Source organism: Eurosta solidaginis, chromosome 5, assembly GCF_040869045.1.
Source record: "Eurosta solidaginis isolate ZX-2024a chromosome 5, ASM4086904v1, whole genome shotgun sequence".
NCBI classification, from domain to species: domain Eukaryota; kingdom Metazoa; phylum Arthropoda; class Insecta; order Diptera; family Tephritidae; genus Eurosta; species Eurosta solidaginis.
This window is the reverse complement of record NC_090323.1, coordinates 108,991,321-109,012,282: the sequence shown is the minus strand read 5'-3', so window position 1 is coordinate 109,012,282 and position 20,962 is coordinate 108,991,321.

Below are 20,962 nucleotides of genomic sequence, written 5' to 3'. Positions count from 1 at the left end.
TAATTTTGCTAATTGAAAATGCTTTGATTTTTAAATGTAAGATGAATCAACCCGAAAAAAATCTGTATATGTAACACCATAAAAACATGATTTATTTACTATATTATACTACACCGATGTTTTCAGAAATACTCCGTATGAATTTATTCTAAAAGTTTTATTTGGCTACATAATATTTGTATAGTAAAGTGAATCAATTTTTAATGAAAAATACCGAGGAAAAATATAGCAAATTCTTCAAACTATTATAAAAATATTCTTTAGCAGAAAATTAGCCACCCACTTCAGTTCGCTAGAAATTAGCCGGAGAATTCAACCATATGACAAAGCTTGAATTACATTCTCCCAAAAAACTTAAATTTTGAGTGAATCTGTTTCAATAAGACGAGTGATATATGCTTCTATAATTCTTTTATTTTTCCACCAAAACACATAAAACTGTTAACGGCTACAGCCTAGAAGTATTAACTTATGAATAACACATGCATTAGTTTTGGTAACGTTGTACCAGACGGTGCACCACCTAATTTTTATCGATTCAAATTTCCATGTGGTTGTTGTTTTTTGCCAAATTTGATGTACACACACACACACTAATGCAGAAAGGAGTTCTGTGCGCGGTTTTTTTTTTTTGATCCCCAAACCCGTGTCGGATCCACCCCGGATAATTTTTATAAGCCAGAAAGGTGTTCTGTGCGCGGTTTTTTTTTTTTTGATCGCCAAACCCGTGTCGGATCCACCCAGGATAATTTTTTATAAGCCAGAAAGGTGTTCCATGCAAAAAAATTGTTGATCGGGCCCCACATTTCGGACCCTCCCGGGGTCGTTTTACGGTTTTTTGTGAACATCTTTTGACTGAAATAAAATTTTTGATTTTCGCTTTCGGATTCTTAAAACGGAGGTCTAGACGCGTCTTTTGATACCACCTTTGAGAAATTGAGATAAAAATTAGGTAAAGCACCGTCTTGTAAAACGTTACCTTAGTTTCATATCCGAATCAGTTTTAGCAAGCGTAAAGTATGTTATTGTTTTTTTTTAAAGCCAACGTCTTATTTCTATACCCTCCTGTGTTTGCGATTCTTTTAAATTTTTATCGTATTATGTTTCTAGGCGCACAAGTGGACCAAAACCTTTCTCGTATTGAAAACCATCTTCATAACGCAATAGCACTTGTGATGGGGCAGTATCTATACCCGGCTTCTCTAAATTCTGAAATGTTGCATCAATATTTTCTTTCCATAATTCCTCCAATTTGTTTGTTTGTGCTGCTGATATTTGTTGTTCAAAAACGAAGGATCGGTTATAAGTGGTTTACATTGTTCTTGATCCCAATTCATATATGTATTTCAAAGAGTTTTGCTCTGCACGTGGTTGACTAAAATTTCAATTTATTCGTTTAAATAGATACACTTTTTAATATTTACTCCATATTAAGCTTACCGGCATAACAACACTACAACAGAATCAGCCTGTGCTGGAATCAATCCTAATACAAATACATTACGTACGCCACACGAGTAACATTTTAGTACTGTTTCTCCAAGTGGACCTTCAGAATGTAGGGTGACTTCCCTATGTTTAGCCCTCACCGAATGATTAACAATTTGGGATCCAGATGTGCTTCCACGCCCATTGCAAAACCATTTTTTGCAATTATTGCACATCACTTCATCGTCAAAATTGTTGCACAAGTTTGCTTTGTTCCGTTCGCCGTTTCCTTAATTTCTTTGCACAAAAAGCAGCCCTTACTTACCACTATCAGTTGACTAGAAATTTTTTTCGTTGTGCAGTTCTTAAGACAACTATCCAGATTTTTCGATAATAACTAGCAAACATTTGTAAAGGTATATTTTTCCAATTTTCGAAAAAATTATTCCTTTTTGTATCCAATAAACTTTTTTACTCAGTCGGAAAGTAAAGCACACAGATGAGTAGTGATAAACGATATTTCACTATCGATGATTGCATCGCCACTATCACTATTAGTATTAGAATTTCATGCCGAAGGAAAATCGCCAATCGCTATAATCGCTATTGGCGAAATGCTGCCAGAGGTGATTGTCATTCTAAAGAATCGAATGAAGGAAAATCGCCAATCACTGATATATTTCAATTGCAATAGCTGTAGCTTTTAGCGATTTGTCAATAGCGGCGATGCAATCACCAATAGCGAAATATCGTTCCATCACTATTTGGCAGTTTGCTGGAAATCCTTGACGGCTGAATGGGACGCGGCCGCCACACCATATGTGACGCGAAGGATGCGGTAATCTTGAATCGACGACGATGGTGAGGCCTCCATATGATTCGTTGCAAGTCGACGTTTTTCGAGGGTACGCACACTTGCCGGTACATCTTGGCGATATCCGCAATTTACTGCGAAGCGGTGCGTTCGAAAACGCAACAACACGGCATATTGGTCATCTTGCAACTGCGGTCCAATAAAGAGTGCGTCGTTAAGCGAGTTGCCATTAAGCGGAAGCGTTAAAAACAACACGCAGTTTCGTCGTGACGCTAGACTCCTTGACAACTGGATGATGCGGCATATAATACACGGCATTGTTCGTCGGTTGAGGTATTGCTTGCATGTGACCCATCTTCAAGAGCTCTTGCATGAAGTCATTGTAACGCAACCTCAACTCGTTGTCATTCCTCAACCTTCGTTCAATGCGCAGCGGGCTGCGAACAGCGAAATTACGTGATTCGTCCAAAGGAACATCAACTTTCAGAGGTAACTCCACTAGAAAACGACCGCCGGGCGACCTCTTATGCGTAGAGGCTAAGGTAATCTTCGCAGAAGCGCTCTTAGTTTGTGAGATGAGCCTTGCGGGGAAATTCTATTAGTTCCCATAATCTATTTAGCTCGCTATCGAGCTGCACGTCGCAGTGCAATACCTGTAAGTTGCGTATTGGCGAAGACGACATATCAACACTTCCGCACAAAGTCCAGCCAAATACCGTTTTTTGCGCCATGGGAGTGCCGGGTGGACATTTTCGAAGCTCGGAGGAGATTAGACGACTCAAGACGTTAATACCAACCAAAATATCGACGCGACCAGGTTTGTTGAAATAGGGATCAGCTAGAAACAAGACGCGAATAGGAGGCCGTTCAGGGATATCCAGCATCTGCGATGGCAAATCCGACGTTATTTTCGGCAAAATTAAAGCATCGACTGTATAACGTTCATTGGAAAAATTCGAAGAAAGTAAGAGTGATGTCTCACCCTTACATCGACCTCCTTGTGATGAACCGATTCCAGCGACGAAAACGGACGATGATGTACGAGGCAGGCCCAGGCGTTGTACGCACGCATCAGTAACGAACGTAGCGTGGGAACCGGATTCGAAAAGTATACGAGCCGCTTGCCACCTATCAGAAGAATCGCGAACCCTTACCAAAGCGGTTGATAATAAAACTGTTTTTTGCGGTACAAGTTGTGGAAGGGTTTCGGAACTCAGACACGATGAGATACATGCAGCGGCGGTTGACTGGTTGACCGAAGAAGCGGTTGTTTGATTTGTCACAGATGCGGTAGTCGGAGCGGTAGTGGATGCGTCGGCAACGTTCGTAGTGGGAGTGCTGGCAGTTGAGACTGAGACCCCATGTAGAAGAGTATGATGATGTTGATGACAGATACGGCACGCGGATGAGCTGCTGCAACGCTCCCTAAAATGACTTGAACTCAAGCAATTTAGGCAAACCTTGGCTTCCTTTATAAATTTGGACTTCGCTGTTGTATCAAGGTTCCGAAATTTGTCACAACGGTATATCCTGTGCGCTGCATTGCAGTACGCGCATCGCGTGTTGCTCTGCTCAGGAACAGCGTGAAACATCTTTGTTGAATTTCGTGCAGATTTGGTCGTATTTACTTTGTTTACCAACGGTTGAGATGCAGGGGTAGCCAGCATTGACAATGAACGACAGCGAACTTCTAAAAACGTTGATAGCTCCTCGAAGGTATGGGGTTCGTCACTAACTAAAGATAGCTCCCATTGTTTTCTGGTCCCGAACGCAAGCCTCTTTACCAGTTCATGCACCAACAAATCGTCCCAAAGGTGGACGGAGCGACGCAGTGCCTCGAGCTCTCGAATGTGTTGTTGGAAAGTATCATGAACACTCTTGATGGCTGCGGCGCTGTCATTTGTAGCCTTAGGAATATCATCAATAGCCGTGAGATGCGCTTCCACGATAATCCTCATGACCTTAAAGTGCGATGTTAGTAGACCCCAAGCCTCCTTGTAATTTGCATCGCAAATCTTGAAGCCGTTGATTATATTTAGTGCATCTCTTTCAAACAGCTACGTAGATAATGAAGCTTTTGTCCATCCGACAAGGCAGCATTACCATCAGCCAGTGAGCAAAAGAAGTCGTAGAAAACGATCCACTCCGTGGAATCAGCCGTGAATGTAGGTAAATCCATTTTCGTTATCGTATTGCTGGATACATCGACGCGGTAGTAGCAGCGACACGAGATGCCGTGTCCGCTCGAACCCTTTCTACGCGTTTGAAATTGGCTAAGGCTGTGGCATACCAAGTTTCCCACTGCTCTCGAACACTTTCTTCTACTGCAGCATTGTTAGCTCCACATGAGTTTTCGACGGCGTCATGGGCTGTATTTAAACGCACCCATTGCTCATTTAAAAGTTGCATATAACTGTTGACATCATCCACGTCCTTAATAAATGCCTCGTCTATGCTTTTGGTCATGTATCTTTTGATTGAGTTAAGGGCAGAATCGCGAGTTTTTACAAATGTAGACATATTTATATTTTATAGTTGCAGAATGCACTACTGTTTGTAGGTTAATTTGCCTTTGAAGTTGTGTAGAGGGCAGACAAAATGATAAAATGTACGAATGGTGGAAAGGGCGATGAGAAAAAAATTTATGCGATTTACAGCGGACAAATGAAGGTCACTGAAAATTGTTGTAATTCCCAATGCAATGCGGAGTTGAATATTTTTATATTTAAGTATTTAAATGTGCTATGTATAATTCGATTTTCAGCTATATATGATGAATTTATTAGCAGGTTATACTTGCGCACGATTCGATGAATCCGGCTCGAAGGGCCAAAAAATGTTGCGGATTGTTACCTCTTCGTGATAGGGTTTTACCTTTTGTGACTAATACTTGCAGAGGTTTGTTAGAACGGCAATAAATGCTTCTGCTACCGTGATGCGGTGGTTTCCAATTGAAATTAATACTCTTGAGAACACTTTTATTCTTTACAATATGTAACTTTATTATTACAAATTAATATACTCAAAATATTATGAAGCAATAAACGTATATAAAAACAATCCGTTTGATTGGAGTGTACATTGTAAACTCTACCAAGCGCCGAATCCTTTTTAATCCCTGGGTTACCTTCAATAGATATTTCGCGTTTCCTCATGGAAAATTTATTATTGCTCCACGTATAATAAGATAGCACTTCATGATAAAGAAGTGTTTTCGCAAAAGAATCGGTAGCGCATAGTTCAAAAAATGCCATCAACGTAGTTTTACGGGGGTTTTCCAAAACACGGTGTACATTATCTTCCGAGAAATACACTCGTTGCCCATTCTCTAAATGCACTGCTAAGTGTACAACAGTTGAATATCGCTCATGGATGGGAAAATCAAAAAAAAAAAAAAACCCCAGAAAAACTCTGAAGTGATTATTGAGATATTTTTGAATCTCATCCGAAGTATTTTGAAAAGAAAATGTAGCTTCATCTGGTCCCTTATTGACATATTTGTAAATTTATTTAATAGCTTTATCGCAGGGGCGGAAACTGTTATTCCTTTTATAATATAATTCCTTGCAAAGCTATTAATTTTGGAATTTTAATATATTTGGATCAAGATAAAAATTATTTTCGGATTTTTATTACCTCAGTCTGATAGAACTAGTTAAAATGGGACTTTTAAAAATAAATAAATAAATAAAAGCTAAATCTGGACTTTTATTTTTTAAGGCCAAAACTAAAGTCCGGCTTGATAACAAAGAAAGGATTCCTCCGAAATAAATTTCTTTTTTAATTCGGGTAAGCTGTTTCTTTGTTATCAATTTAATTTTTTTTTTTAATTCAGATAAGCCGTCTCTTTGTTATCAAGCGGGACTTTTATTTTGACCTTAAAAAATAAAAGTCCGGATTTAGCTTTTATTTCCGTACTCCGAAAAAATTAATTTCCGTCCCTGCTTCAACGAAATGACAGTATTCAACGTTAATATGTGCCGAAAAACATCGCAGGAGTACAGGGCAATAAGGAACAACCCACATATTGTCTATCCTGGTCATAGTTCCACGTACATCAAGGTCGGCAGTATTACCTCCGTTTTCTGGACACCGTCTACGGTATGTTTGTTAGCCATGTTCGCCAGACTGCGCCTCAGCGCTATATTTGCGGGGAAATCTCTTCACACACTTACCATCTGCCATGCATGGGGAAAATATATTATGTTGTCCACATGGTCCATGTATCATATTTTTGCACACAATTTCGTACAGGAGTCGGTTGGGTCATCGCGTTGGCTGGGTATTTCACCACAAATAATGATATATGTATGTTTCGTGTGGTTGAATTTTCGTCTGCAGCCAAAGCAATAACCCGCGTTTTTGCCATTCTACTGAGACCATCTGGCACCTAACTTCTCCAAATATGCATTTTTTGGTTAAAATAAACATTAACTTTCTCATTTTTAAATGAAAAACTCTAGCTACAATATCGTGTCCATCATATGACTTTTGTGAATCAAAAACCTCTTGAGTTATTTCTGGCCATTTAGGATTACAAGTGAATGTCATAAATAAATCAGGGCGTCCATAATGACGTACATATGTAATCGCGTCTTGTTTTTTTCCTGCATACAACGCGCTGAGCCCGTAAATGACGATGGAAGTGTAACTTTTTGGCCTATAGTAGAGACATTCATATACGAATCTTCATTGAGAGCATCACGTAAGTATATATATATTCTTCAGGACGTAGTTTTTGCTGATTTCTGCGTATGAAATTCAATCTTTCGGAAATTATAATGAAGGTGATTTAAACAGTTATCTCTGATCATGAACCGGCAAGCATAGAACTGCATGCAAGATATATATTTTGTTTGATCACAATTTGGCATGTTCAAAGAGTATCCGTCTTCTCCTCTTACAAACATAGTCGGATATTGAAGAGGATCATATGCTCGATGTAGCTCAGAGACTCGTTGGAGTTGCCCTGTGTGACAGTGCAATACAATATCTCTAGGCCCCTTGTCTTCGTCTATCAAAAAACTTAATTTACTAAAGGTGCATTATATCGTCCTCTGTAATCATTAGGCGGTAATTTGTCCGCGTATAAAAGTAACCGAAAATCATTCGCAGACCGGGCGTGGACATACGTTCTATATTGCACTTAAAGCTTGAAATTAATTAATTGTACATGTGCAATAAATTTTGAAGCATTTCAATAACTTCCACATTTAACGAAGTATTCATGTTTGAGCGAATAGATGTTGGGTCAGCTTCAGAAATAAAATAAATTTGTAAGTATTTAGCAAGTACATCCGGTTCTGAAAATAATGATCCAACGAGGTGGTATACCTGCCCTTGAGTTTTGTATGTCGGCATGAAACTGCCTTCTCTTATCTCATTTGCACCAAAAGATGTCATTTGAAATAAGCTATTGTACTTTCTTGCATTATTTAGAAAATGATTTGATAATGGATGATTACCAATAATTGTGGACTTTAGCGGATCCGGTGGATACTTAAGATTAGAAATAATAGCTTTACCTCCCGCACATCATAGACCTGGCGCTTAGCTACCCCATTTTTCGCACCGCAGGGTACACAAACTATATTCATTCTTCCTATTTGAAGGTCTTTTGAATATTCTATATTTGAACGGTAATCAAATGCGCAGCTATTGTAAAACAAATAAGCCTGTACCCGTTCTTCTACATGATATGAACCAGACGTTAACGAATTGTGCGGTGTTTTCCGGGATAGTCTCGTTCGCACTTTCGGCATTTTTCAATTCTTAAAAACTTACTTTCACAGATTTTAATTATTTTACGTTATTTTTGAAATGCACACACATTCGCTACATAAACTTTCACAAAAGTAAAAAAATACTTATGCGGAAATATTAACTTTAAAACAAACCGAAAATCGTAACGAATTGTTTAAAACTAAATTCATATTTTTTAAATAACAGCTGATAAAGTGACATTATAATCAATGACATAACGATTAGACAGCCAAAAAAAAAATTGCAATCCAAATCGGAAGTAAATAAATGCAGGTGTGAGATTTATCATCTCCTTTCCCGGAGCTTTTGATTCCTCTCACCTCTGCTGCTTCCCCTAACTCCCATTCTCATTCTACTCCACCCTCACCATCACCCTCATATTTGGATTAATATCCCCAAAAATAAGAAATATTCAAATAAAAACTGTTTTGTATAGATGTAGCCGTCAATACCTTTTCTTTAATACCAATAATATATGTATATAAACCTTCTAAGGTTACCCTGTTGCAATCAGAACTGAATGCTGGTAATTTGATGCTACATAAAATATTATTCTACGTCCGACCAACTCTAAATACAATGGAAAAGAGTAAAAGAGTAAGAGTTACGTGGCGGCCAAGCTCTGACGCTACTCTTCAATAAAATCAGTGCTTTGAAATGTGATGAGTATTCACAAAAGTTTTTCATACAATTGACGCCATTAGGGGATGTGCCTCATACGGAAATTTTACTGTTGTGGGTGCAAAAGGCGTCATTTTCTATCCCCAACAGGAAGTGTTGCCTGAAAATTATTCAGCCGACTATTAGGAGAAGCGTTAAACAATATGTCTTGGTCATTTCGTTTCGTTTATTAACGTTAAGAGCGTCAAATTAACGAAATGATTTTAATTCGTTTTCTGCCATATCAAAACGAAATCAAATCGTTTATGTTGATTATTAATTTCAAACTATGCTGGCAAAGCTGATTGATGGCGGAGTCATTAAAGGTGAAAGCATTAGCCAAGCTGATTGCAACTTTTCTCATGAATTTTGACAGTACGAACAGTTCTCAGAGTATTTTTGACATTACCACAACAAATTACAAATTTGTGTGTATGTCTGCTCGCTGTTACCACCTTACGGCTTCGCCATGGCTATAGCATTGCCAGCACAATTCAAACATAAAGTATCACGTTTCTGTTAACGTTTTTAACGTTAACGAAAGCTTTTCGCGTCTGTTAAAACGAGATACAATTTATCTTGATAATTTCTTTATCGATAATATTTCGAAACGGTGGAAATTTTTTGATAAACGATTAGCTTACCGTTAACCCAGCAAAAATCTAGTGACCGAAAATGGCGACCAACAACAAAATATCCCACATTGTTCCACAATTGTTAGTATGACAGAATGAGATGGCGTAATTGAAATGTCCGATCCATATATGCTTGCCTATTCTTACATGCTATATACCCTCAAATACGTCACAAAAATTTTCTGCGAATCCGCCATTTGTTATTTTCAGCTTGAAACGCAACAGCAGAGTAATAAAAATTGATTTACAAATAATTTCGGATATAATAAAAACTAAATTTAAATTAAGTGTTGTGTGCGCTACGGTATTTGCATTTATATTTTCCACAAAGGAACCAAAATCAAGTGAGTTTTAATGGATGTAGGTTATTGCATTTTTGGTAGCATCTGCGTACAGTGAATAATTCAATTCGTGCATGCAATTTCTTTTGTGATTGTGGAAAAGGTGTTGTGGAAAAAATGTTTCAATTTATGTTGTCTTTTAATGCATGTTTATTCGAAAGCCAAGAAAAAATAGTCGCTCAGCATCAGGTGGGGTAATTGTTTTTGTATGTAAATGAACATTGCGAAAAATGTGACTATCGCTGCTTTGATGAAGGTGGTCGTTGCGAATATTTGTCCCTATGGTAATAGTCTAGTTGAGGGGTCGACTTCTAATACGCTACCAAAAATAACGATAGAGGTGTCAGAAGACGCGTATTAATCTCGAGAACAATAATCCGAAGGCGGAAAATAAAAATTTTATCTCTGTCGGGAGATATTTGCAGTTGAATTTGGTGATTTTCATGTGGTTGTTGTTGCGTTCGTGCCCACAAAAAAATTGTCCATCAACCCAGTGGGTTAGGGGCTAAGAATATACCTATTTTCGGCCACTAGCTTTTTGCTGGGATGTTCCTATTCTAAGCTAAGGCGGAAATTCAAAATTTTATTTCGTTTCGGAGATATTTGCAAACAAAATTGAAAATTTTCATGTGGTTGTTGTTGTTTTGGTGATTTTGTAGTTGTTCGAGCGGAGAAAAATGGAGCCGGAATTCCTCGTGAATTCCGGAAACGGGGAACCTATGGGGAGCCGGTTCTTGAAACTCGCGATAATGCAGATGAAAACTTACCAGCTTTGCCTAGCTGTCCAACAACAACAAGCAAAACGACACCGTTGTTATATATGAAATGTATATGTATATGATAGCCTGTCGCACAGGCTTTTATTCAAAAACACAATCGAGCAAAATAAGGTTAAAAATATCTCATGACAAATACTCACCTGGTGGATCGCTGATAAAAGATTAAGGGCGAGTCTATAGCTGTTCGCCCCTTTTTTAGGCTTCACGGAACTGATGCCATTTAACGGATAAGTATGATGGAAAAAAGTCCAAGAAAGGAAAAAAACGCAACGAGTACTTGCAGCGAGTCTTCTACCAGCGACCCCTCCAGGTGAGGTTTGTTGTTGATAATGCAGACTTCAACATGCCGCCCGCCTTGCAGCATCACTGCAATATAAATTCAATATTAATATATAAACTTCATTATAAATTCAATTACGTATAAACTTCATTATAAATTCATTTTTCCTTAACGCTAAAGGTTTTACTTGCCAGCTCAATATGGGGTTACTCCGAATATGACCCATCCAAAAACGATGTTCTGAGCAGCCGGTCGCGTCGGGGTTGCAGGCCTAAGTCCAGGACGGAGTATGGCTCCACACGCGTCTACTCCCAGAATCAGAGACACTGCACTTAAGCGGTAGAATGAGGAGTCTGCCAGCCGCAGGTTGTCGAAATCATCGGCGACACGCGCATCAATAGTACGCTCAGGGGCGCTCCTTACGAGGCTCCCAAGGACCTTTGCCTGGATCTGCACACTCTCATTCAGACCCTTCAAAGTAAGGTCGCAGCGTTCTCTTTCATTCCGTGGCAGCAGATGGAGTCGTTGTGCCAGGCCCCGAGATATGGTTGATATGGGTTGTCCAAGATCGAGGAGCGCGCGTCCTGCATGAGTTCACCCCCTTGTCATTACTTTGGTCACCACCGTAGACATAAGGACAGAAAACTCCGTAGCGTTTCTGGCAGACCATTGGATTCGCTCTCGAGCGTCTCTTAGCCCTAGGGATGGACCTTGTTGTGCGGCGCGCCTTCGTTGGTGTCGCTGTGCTCGGCGCTGGTTGGGCAAAGGAGGCCGAGAAACTATGGAGCGGATACCCGACAGGGGTGGTCTGAGTACCGGTGTTTCGGGGGTGACTGGTACAAGAGCATTTCTCTGCTGGAGGTCTCCATCGCTGGCATCAATCTCCAGTATTTCTTCACTAGACTCCGACAGCTCTCGAGCCCGGTATGGTCGCGGTCGCTGACTTGGCCGATTTTCCACCTCGTCAAAGCCCTGTGGCACGTCATCATCTCGCCGTGGAGTCTCCCATAGGTGGAGAAGACTGTGATGCTGCTCATGGCATCGGTCACATCGCCCTGTTGACGGAAAATTGCGCGTTACATGGCGCGGTGACAGGCAATTGGCACAATGGCGGTGGAGGAGGACGGCGAGTAGTCTCTCCTCTGGTTCCATACGGCGCAGTTGGCGACAGAAAAGAAGTCGGTGGATGTGCTCACATAAGGAGCATCGACGGGTATTTTTAGTATTGGCTCGGACCATTTTGGTTTGAACGACTTTTATCTGAAAGAAGAAAAAGAACGAATAAAAGCTGAAAAGAGAGAATAGATTACTTAGGGGTTTCGATAGGTAGTAGGACTAATTTAACTATTGGCCGTGTAGTCACACCGCGGGCTGTGCGTATTTCTATCACCCGTACTCGATTATCTTGGCCTGGGAAAACCTTAACCACTCTAACAAGTCGGCATTCATTAGCGGGTAAATTACCATCTTTGATAATCACTAGATCGTTAACCTCAAGATATCGTTGGGGGTGTTGCCACTTAACCCTCTTATGTAGCTCCTTCAAGTACTCTCCCTTCCATCGTTGGCAGAATCCTTGATGAATAGCTTTGATCTTTTGCCATCGGTTGGCGATTGACGGTGTTCCTTGAACCTCTGCATTCGCGAGTATGGGGCTTCCAATCAGAAAGTGTCCAGGGGTGAGGGGTTCAATGCAGTCGGGGTTGTCAGACATCGGACCGATCGGTCTCGAGTTCAGACAGGCTTCTATTTTAGCCAGTAGAGTGGATAATTCCTCCATTGTGAATCGCATGGTAGTTGGAATTTTGCGGAAATGGGTTTTGAAACTCTTTACCCCTGCTTCCCATAGTCCTCCCATGTGGGGTGCTCCTGGTGGGATAAAATGCCAGTGGATTTCTTGATGGGCATATGACATAGTGGTATGCCGAGCAGCTTCAGTCATGAAATTCCGAAAGTCTTGCCATAATTCCTTGTTTGCTCCTACAAAGTTCGTCCCATTCTCCGAATACACCTGGTGGGGACATCCTCGCCGAGATATGAACCGCGCAAATGCAGCCAGAAATGTGGCTGTCGATAGATCGCTTGTTGCCTCTAAGTGTATTGCTTTCGTAGCAAAGCAAACAAACACGCAGACATAACCCTTCGTTAATAGGCATGCCCTGCCCGTATAATTTTTGATGTCGAACGGACCAGTGAAATCGATTCCGGTATTAGTGAAGGGTCGCGAGAGCTCCGTTCGTTCTGGCGGTAGTGCTGCCATCAACTGCTCACGTGTCTTTTCCTGTAGATGAGACAAACTTTGCAATTATTTATTATGTTTTTTATCAAATTTTTTATCTTCACGATCCAATATCCTGATCGCAAAAGTCGTAGCATTAGTTGATTTCCCCCGTGTAGGGAAATCAAATGGCAAAATTTTACTACAAGCCGCGAAAACGCGCAGTCGTATGGGAGAACAATTGGACAACATTCGTTGTAGGGTATCGTCGACAGCTCCAATCTTCCTCCCACGCGCATTATTCCGTCCGCATTGAGGAAGGGGTTGAGGGTGCGGATGGAACCCTTTGAGCTCACGGCATCAGTTGAAGCTAGCATCCGATACTCTTCAGCGTAGCATAGTTTCTGCGTTAAACGAATAAGCCGGGCTTTTACCATCTTAATTTCTTCTGGTGAGATATCTGGGGTGCCCTTGCGGGGGGTTAACTTATGCACATGATGCGTGTTGCGGTAGAACTGGAAGATCCGTGCGATGACTCTGAGGGCTCTAGAAAAGTTCGAAAATCGCTCCAGAATATCCGGGAGTTCTTGAGCGCTGGTGGTATGAGCTCGGACAGCTCATTGTTCGAGGTCCGTTTCCATAAGCAAGGCATCTGTTTTGCTTGGCCACTCCGATGGGTGCGCCTTCAGCCATCTTGGGCTTTGCCACCAGAGCGTGCTGTCCGCCAACTCTTGCGGAGTCTCACCTCGACTGCCTAGGTCCGCTGGATTATCGCTAGATTCAACATGATTCCATCCCTCCACTCCGACGAGCTCATCAATTTTTGCGACCCGATTCGCCACGAAGGTTGTCCAGCAGCACGGTGGCTTCTTCATCCAAGAGAGCACGATGGTCAAGTCCGTCCATTTGTAGATGGTCGGCTGCGTTACGTCAAATTGGGGGAGCAAAGCATGGATAAGTTCGGCCAGAAGCAATGCTCCACATAATTCCAACCGTGGTAAAGAGACGGTTTTAACTGGGCCACCTTGGTTTATCTACCAGTAAACTGACTTGAGGAGTCCTGTTTGTTGTGCGATCGTACACTCTAAAATACAGAGCGGCTGCATATGCCTTTTCTGAGGCATCGCAAAAACCGTGGAACTCGATTTCATGCCACGGTGTGAAATGAATCCACCGTGGAATTTTAATTTCTGAAATGTGGGTATAATTTTTTAGAAAAGTTGCCCATCGCGGGTGAGGGTGGAGGGGGGCTATCATCCCAATCAATCTTCGTAAGCAATATGTCTTCCATCACGATTTTGGCTTTCACTACTATGGGTCCTAACCATCCTGCGGGGTCTAATAATTTGGCAACATAAGACAAAACCTCACTTTGGTGTAATTTGGTTTTGTAGGGATTTCCTGGACGCTAAAATGGAACATATCATGTACCGCATTCCACCGTATACCTAACATCCTGGCTTCGCTGAGGTCATCAATTTCCAGGAACTCCTCCTTTAGCAGGTGCTGCTTTGGTAACGCTGCCAAGGTCTCTTTCGAGTTTGACGTCCATTTCCGAAGGGGGAATCCAGCTCCTTTGAGCGCTTCTATGAGCTCATCACGAGATTGTAGTGCTGTCTCGCGGTCATGGGCACCTGTGAGAACGTCGTCGACGTACATATGCTGCTTTAATATCCTGGAAGCTAACGGGGAACGAACCCTGATATCGTCAGCTAACTGGAGGAGAGTCCTAATAGCTAAGTACCGGGCAAAGTGTACTCCAAAAGTCACTGTGCGGAGTTCGTAGTCAACCAGCTCATCGTTCTGGGACTCCCGAAAAATTATCCTGTGAAAATGGGTGTCTTTGGGGTGTAGCAGGATCTGCCTATATATCTTCTCGATGTCTGCGTTGAACACATTCTTAAAAAAGGGCCATTTTAATAATAGGGCAGTAAGGTCGGCTTGTAGAACTGGTCCAGGGTAGAGAACATCATTCAGACTAACTCCATTCCACGTGGGACTGGAAGCGTTGAAGACCACGCGCACCTTCGTGGTTGTACTGTCCGGTTTGATGACTGCATGATGAGGTAGGTAATAGGGAATTGAGGAGTTCCTGCCCCCCGTGGGCTTAACTGGACTCATATGCCCCAGCCTGATGTACTCCCGCAGCACCCTATGGTACTCGTCCTTTAACTCCGGTTTTCGACACATAGCGCTTTCGTTCCGGATGAATTGTTGCACTGCGCTGCTTCGCGAATGTCCAATATTGATGTCGTCAGGGAACTCACGTCGAAATGGTAATGCTACCATGTACCGTCCTTCATCATTCCTGATCGTTGTCCTTACACAGTGGTTTTCGCAAAATTGTTCCTCGGGGGTAACGGACTTTTTGTTCGGAACTTGCTCTAATTCCCAAAACCGCGTTAACTGGGCGCTGGAAAATTCCGTATAGAGGGAGACGCAAGACTCTGGACTCATTTGGAGGGGGAACGGGGCTGGGCCAGTTAGGATCCAGCCAAACACTGTTTCTTGAGCTAACAAGGAGCCTAAGGCATCCTTCTTTACACAAACTTTTATTACCGCGGGGTACAAGTCAGCACCGATAATCATGTCGACCTGCTGACTTTTGTGAAAGTTGACGTCGGCCAACTGCATCGGGGGAGTTGACCAAGATAGGCTTTGGTCGACAGAAAACTGGGGAAGACTACCTGTCAGTTAGGGGAGAATGAGGCCTCTTGCCTCGATTTGGAGCTGGGGGTCGACAGGTGATCCTCAAATGAACAGTGCTACTTTACGCACGTTTGCAGCGGACGTGGGGTTGATGCCGCTTACCTTGGTGTCTGCAGCGCGTGTTGGAAGTTTGATGCGTCCGAGGTCGTTGGGTCCTGAGATGGTTCAGTCGTATTAGTTTGGGGGGAGGGACTGGCATTTGATGGAATTTGCCTGTTGCGATGCAGGAGTTAATGACGACGCTGATGGCAAGTCATGCAATTAAAGGTACTAGTACAAGTACGTGCAACGAGTGAATGCGCGAGGCAATTCATACATAAATTTTACTTCCTTACTACCTTACAGCGCCCCTCTACCTTCATTGTTAAAAACTTGGGGCACGACTTCAGAGTATGGGGAACATTGGGGCACAGCCTGCAGCCTGTCTACGAAACATTGCCGTGATTGGCTGATACCTTCCTTTTTTCGCTGTAAATTTTTTATTTCAGTCCCCCGTTCTCCTGTCACCGATGGCAGATTAAATAATATTTTCAGCTGAGAATTCATCATGATTCTCTTATTTTCAAACCTATCTTAAAGGTTCTGCCACGCAATGGCAAACCCTCATTCGTGAGTGGGGTTTTCTTCATAATGTCCCTGGCCTCCCCGAGTTTTGTGATTTAGATGGTATAACTTTTCCACTTCACTTAACCGCGTATTATTTATATATATGGCCGTAAACAGATCCCGAAAGGACGGCCATGCAGTGTAGTCACCATAGAAAATTTCGGTGTCGCACGGTGGAAGTTTAACGCTGGAGCGCACCGTCAAATCAGGCTCGTGTGTGAGGTGATTTACCGTGGAGGAGGGTTGACGGATGAGGGTGAGGTTATGGATGGTCTCACCCATCAAGGCTGCGCACGTCAGATATGATGTATAGCAGTTTTGGTATTTAACCTTCGCTTCTCGCAAGGCCGCGGCCCCTTCATCGTCGTCGTTAAGGTATCGGGATTAGCTGCTGAAAGACTTTTTCACTGTATCCCAAAGGGCCTTAAGTTCCTCCTTTTGAATTTCGAGGGAAAACACCGTGTGATATGCCCCTGGAGATTCGTTGAACCGATTTTCAAACTCCAGAAGTGCATCACAAGCGCGAGAGAAATCCTGTGCGTTGGCCATGTTCAAGGACCCAGGATAAATAAATATTCGCAAACTGGTAAGATAGGTTGCAATGCAACCTCAGAAAAAGTTGGCCACTCTTCGTGGTCGTGTGGGTATGCAAGGTGGGTAAATTGCCTTTAACGCTGTTGAGCGGAATGAGGAGCGAGAAAGGGAATATACAACTTAAAATAGGCAAGAAGTAAAAAACTCACCCGCTTAGTGCCTAACGTTTGGTCGACTTACTGCTTGTAGATTCCCAAAGCGGTGGGCCGTTCGTGTGGGCCTCGAAAATTTTGCGCTACACAATATCTTTCCAATTCGGTGGGCCGTACGTGTGGGCCTTTAAACTTGCTGCGTGAAAGCCAAAGCGGTGGGCCGTTCGTGTGGGCCGATATCTACACAGACAGACGTGGAAAGGTGAGTTCAATATAAATTACTTACCTGGCCTGTAACTGCCACACATTTTCCTTCTATCTATGCTCCTTTTATACCTGACCGTCTGTAATTTTTGGACCGACCTTCTGCCTTCTGCCTTTTGATTACTCCGTATAGCTTTTACTGGAATGCAGTAGGAGGGTGGATGTTACCTGAGAGCCTCGTTTGCCGCCGAGTTGCACTAGCTTCAATTTTTAACCCAGCAAATTTCAATTTTTAAAACCGGATTATCAAAAAAATGCTTCACTCGGTCAAGTTTTGCTATTGAGCGTTTTCAGTGGCTGTCGCCCTCTTTTAACCACCTTGTGGTTTCACTGCCCTGCTTTTCAGGGACTTTGCTTACAAACACTTTTACTTTGATACCCTGCTTTTTGTTTGTTTTTTTTTGGGGGGGGGGCATATTCACCCTTTTTTAAAGCACCTTTTTCAATTCACTGCCCTGCTTTTCAGGGACTTTTGCCCACACACACAACTGGCCTAGTATGCTATGCTTTTTTAGGGAATATTCACCCCCTTTTTAGGCACCTTTATCGCTTCACTTCCCTGCCTTTCAGGGACTTTTGCACTCACACACAACTGGCCTAGTATGCTCAGCGTTTTTTTGGGGGGGTTTATTCTCCCTTTTTTAAGGCACTTTTATCGCTTCACTGCCCTGCCTTTCAGGCACTTTTGCACTCACACACAACTGGCCTAGTATGCTCAGCGTTTTTTTGGGGTATATTCACCCTCTTTTAACCACCTTTGTGGATTCACGGCCCTGATTTTCAGGGACTTTTCCACTTCACTCGCAACTGGCCTAGTATGCTCAGCGTTTTCTTTGGGGGGTATATTAAACTTCTTTTAAGGCACCTTTTTTCACTAAATGCCCTGGATTTTCAGGGGCTTTTATTACGTTACCTTTCCCTTTACTGCCCTGCTACTCAGGGACTTTTAATCACTTTAACTTGTAAGTTTTGTTATGTCGTGGCCAGCGGTGGGGACATATTCACCCTCTTTTAACCACCTTTGTGCATTCACTGCCCTGCTTTTCAGGGACTTTTACACACACACACAACTGGCCTAGTATGCTCTGCTTTTTTAGGGTATATTCACCCTTTTTTATGCACATTCTTCACTTCACTGCCCTGCTTTTCAGGGACTTTTCCACTTCACTCGCAAATGGCCTAGTATGCTCAGCGTTTTCTTTGGGGGGTATATTAAACCTCTTTTAAGGCACCTTTATTGCTTCACTGCCCTGCCTTTCAGGGACTTTTGCACTCACACGCAACTGGCCTAGTATCCTCAGCGTTTTCTTTGGGGGTATATTAAACCCTTTTAAGCACCTTTTTTCACTCACTGCCCTGGCTTTTCACGTGCTTTTATTACGTTACCTTTCACTTGTCTGCCCTGCTACTCAGGAACTTTTAATCACTTTCACTTCTAAGGTTTGTTATGTCGTGGCCACCGGTGGGGACTGTTCGCTTAACAGCCTTATCGCACCGGTATTATAAATGTGGTCACGACCACACTCTTTTGTTGTATCGGAGCGCAAACTGGTCAACGCTCACCTAGTTGTTACGCTTTTCTTGTCTTTCACTGGTCTCCTTCCCGGTGGATCACACTTAGAATATGCCGTGTACGGAAGGCTGTAATGGTAATACAAACTCACAAGAAAAAATGTGCGTTTTACTTTAGTTTTTTAATATATGTACATGTAAAAGTACAATACCTACGTTATCTTTTTCCAAGTAAAATGTTACCTTCTTTTGGGTGATTTCCTCCAACACTTCGCAGTTGCTCCGGTGTGCTTCCTTTTCCTGGGCCGTCCTGGAAATGTGCTGGTGCTCGCGGCCGCCGAATTTCCAATAAAAAACCACGAATTTACTATGTTTTTTCTCCAGCAAATTTACCAAAATCGGTTTTCCCAATGGCTAACTTCTAAATGTCAAAAACCAAATGTAAACAAGCAGATTCTTACTAGCACTGCTTATTCACAATGGATTTTGGTATGGTGTGCTTATTTGGTTTCCAATGGGACTTGGCGATTGTTCGTGGACAGGTTTTGAAAAAGCAACATTGTTGGAAAAGACAAAAGATATGAATTTTTGTTTTTGGACGCGTATAGGCAAAAAGGAAACTTAATGACAGCTGGTTTATTACCAAAAAATGAAAAAAAAAAATGTTTCAAGATCCGGCTCGAAGGACCATGTTCGAGCGGGGACAAATGGAGCCGGAATTCCTCGTGAATTCCGGAAACGGGGAACCTATGGGGAGCCGGTTCTTGAAACTCGCGATAATGCAAATGAAAACTTACCAGCTTTGCCTAGCTGTCCAACAACAACAAGCAAAACGACACCGTTTTTATATATGAAATGTATATGTATATGATAGCGACAGGGCTTTTATTCAAAAGCACAATCGAGCAAAATAAGGTTAAAAATATCTAATGACAAACACTCACCTAGTGGATCGCTGATAAAAGATTAAGGGCGAGTCTATAGCTGTTCGCCCCTTTTATAGGCTTCAAGGAACTGATGCCATTTAACGGATCCGTATGATGGAATAAAGTCCAAGAAAGGAAAAAAACGCAACGAGTACTTGAAGCGAGTCTTCTACCAGCTACCCCTCCAGGTGAGGTTTGTAGTTGATAATACAGACTTTAACAGTAGTACCCACAAGTAAAACTGTGGGCAAAAGTGTTATTTACGATATGCTGGTGCAGTTCAATGGATTTAGTTCCACGGTTCGTCTAAATGTAGGTCCTGATAGAACGTCGCATCCAGTATTTTTGGGTGTAGGACAATCGGTAGCGTAATTCCATGGATTTCCAATATTGCTGACACTTGGCATGTCCAGCCTTAGTTAGGGCTGGAAAAGCTAATGACTTTCCCACCTCATCTACAAAAAGTCAGTAAGCTCCGCACTGTCTTAACCCGTGGGTACTGTAACAGGTTAAACTCTTAATTATCCAGATTGAACTGAAGTACCTGATATATGTCCAGCAAGCAATTAACACAACATGACACAAATCGTCTATTCAATTTTATTGGCGAACCATCCCCACCTAGATAAATCTTTTTATGATCCAAACTGGCTAACATTTACATTTTTATTCAATATTTAGGCAAGCATATACTTTGGAAAAGGTTAAGTATATCAGCAGTGGAAGCAGAATTTTTACGCTCGCGTGTTTGGATCCGCGCTATTTTGGTGTTTCTGAACGTGTCCTATATCAGGTAAGAAATATGAAGAGAGGAACGTTTTATAAGCTTTGCAGTAAAGAAAATCAAGAATTTAAGCGCAGCGTAGACGATCCACCTGGTTGCCCTCCACAACCTCAACATCCAGGCTATCCTCTACAACAACCAAGTGCACCAGGTGGTTACATAGGTCAAATGATGCCACCAACACAACCTGGACAGGCGTCAATGCCCAGTCAGCAACCCATGCCGGGTCAACAATACCCGGACGTCATGGTTACAATGTATGTTAGTACAACTAATATATTTCAAATACTACTGATGATTATTTTTGTATTATTTTCTTTAGCAACCACCTGCACCTGGTACTGGTATATATCAACAGCCGCAACAGTAGCCCAACGCCGTTTAGATCCCGATCAAATGCCTAATCTGATAAGCGTTATCGTTGAAAATCAAAATAGCGCTGGTGGTGCTTTTATTACTAATGAACAGGGTTTATTACCACCATTGGTGACCACAAAATATGTGGTACAAGATCAGGGTAACTCCTCGCCACGTTACGTTAGGTATTGATGTTTGAA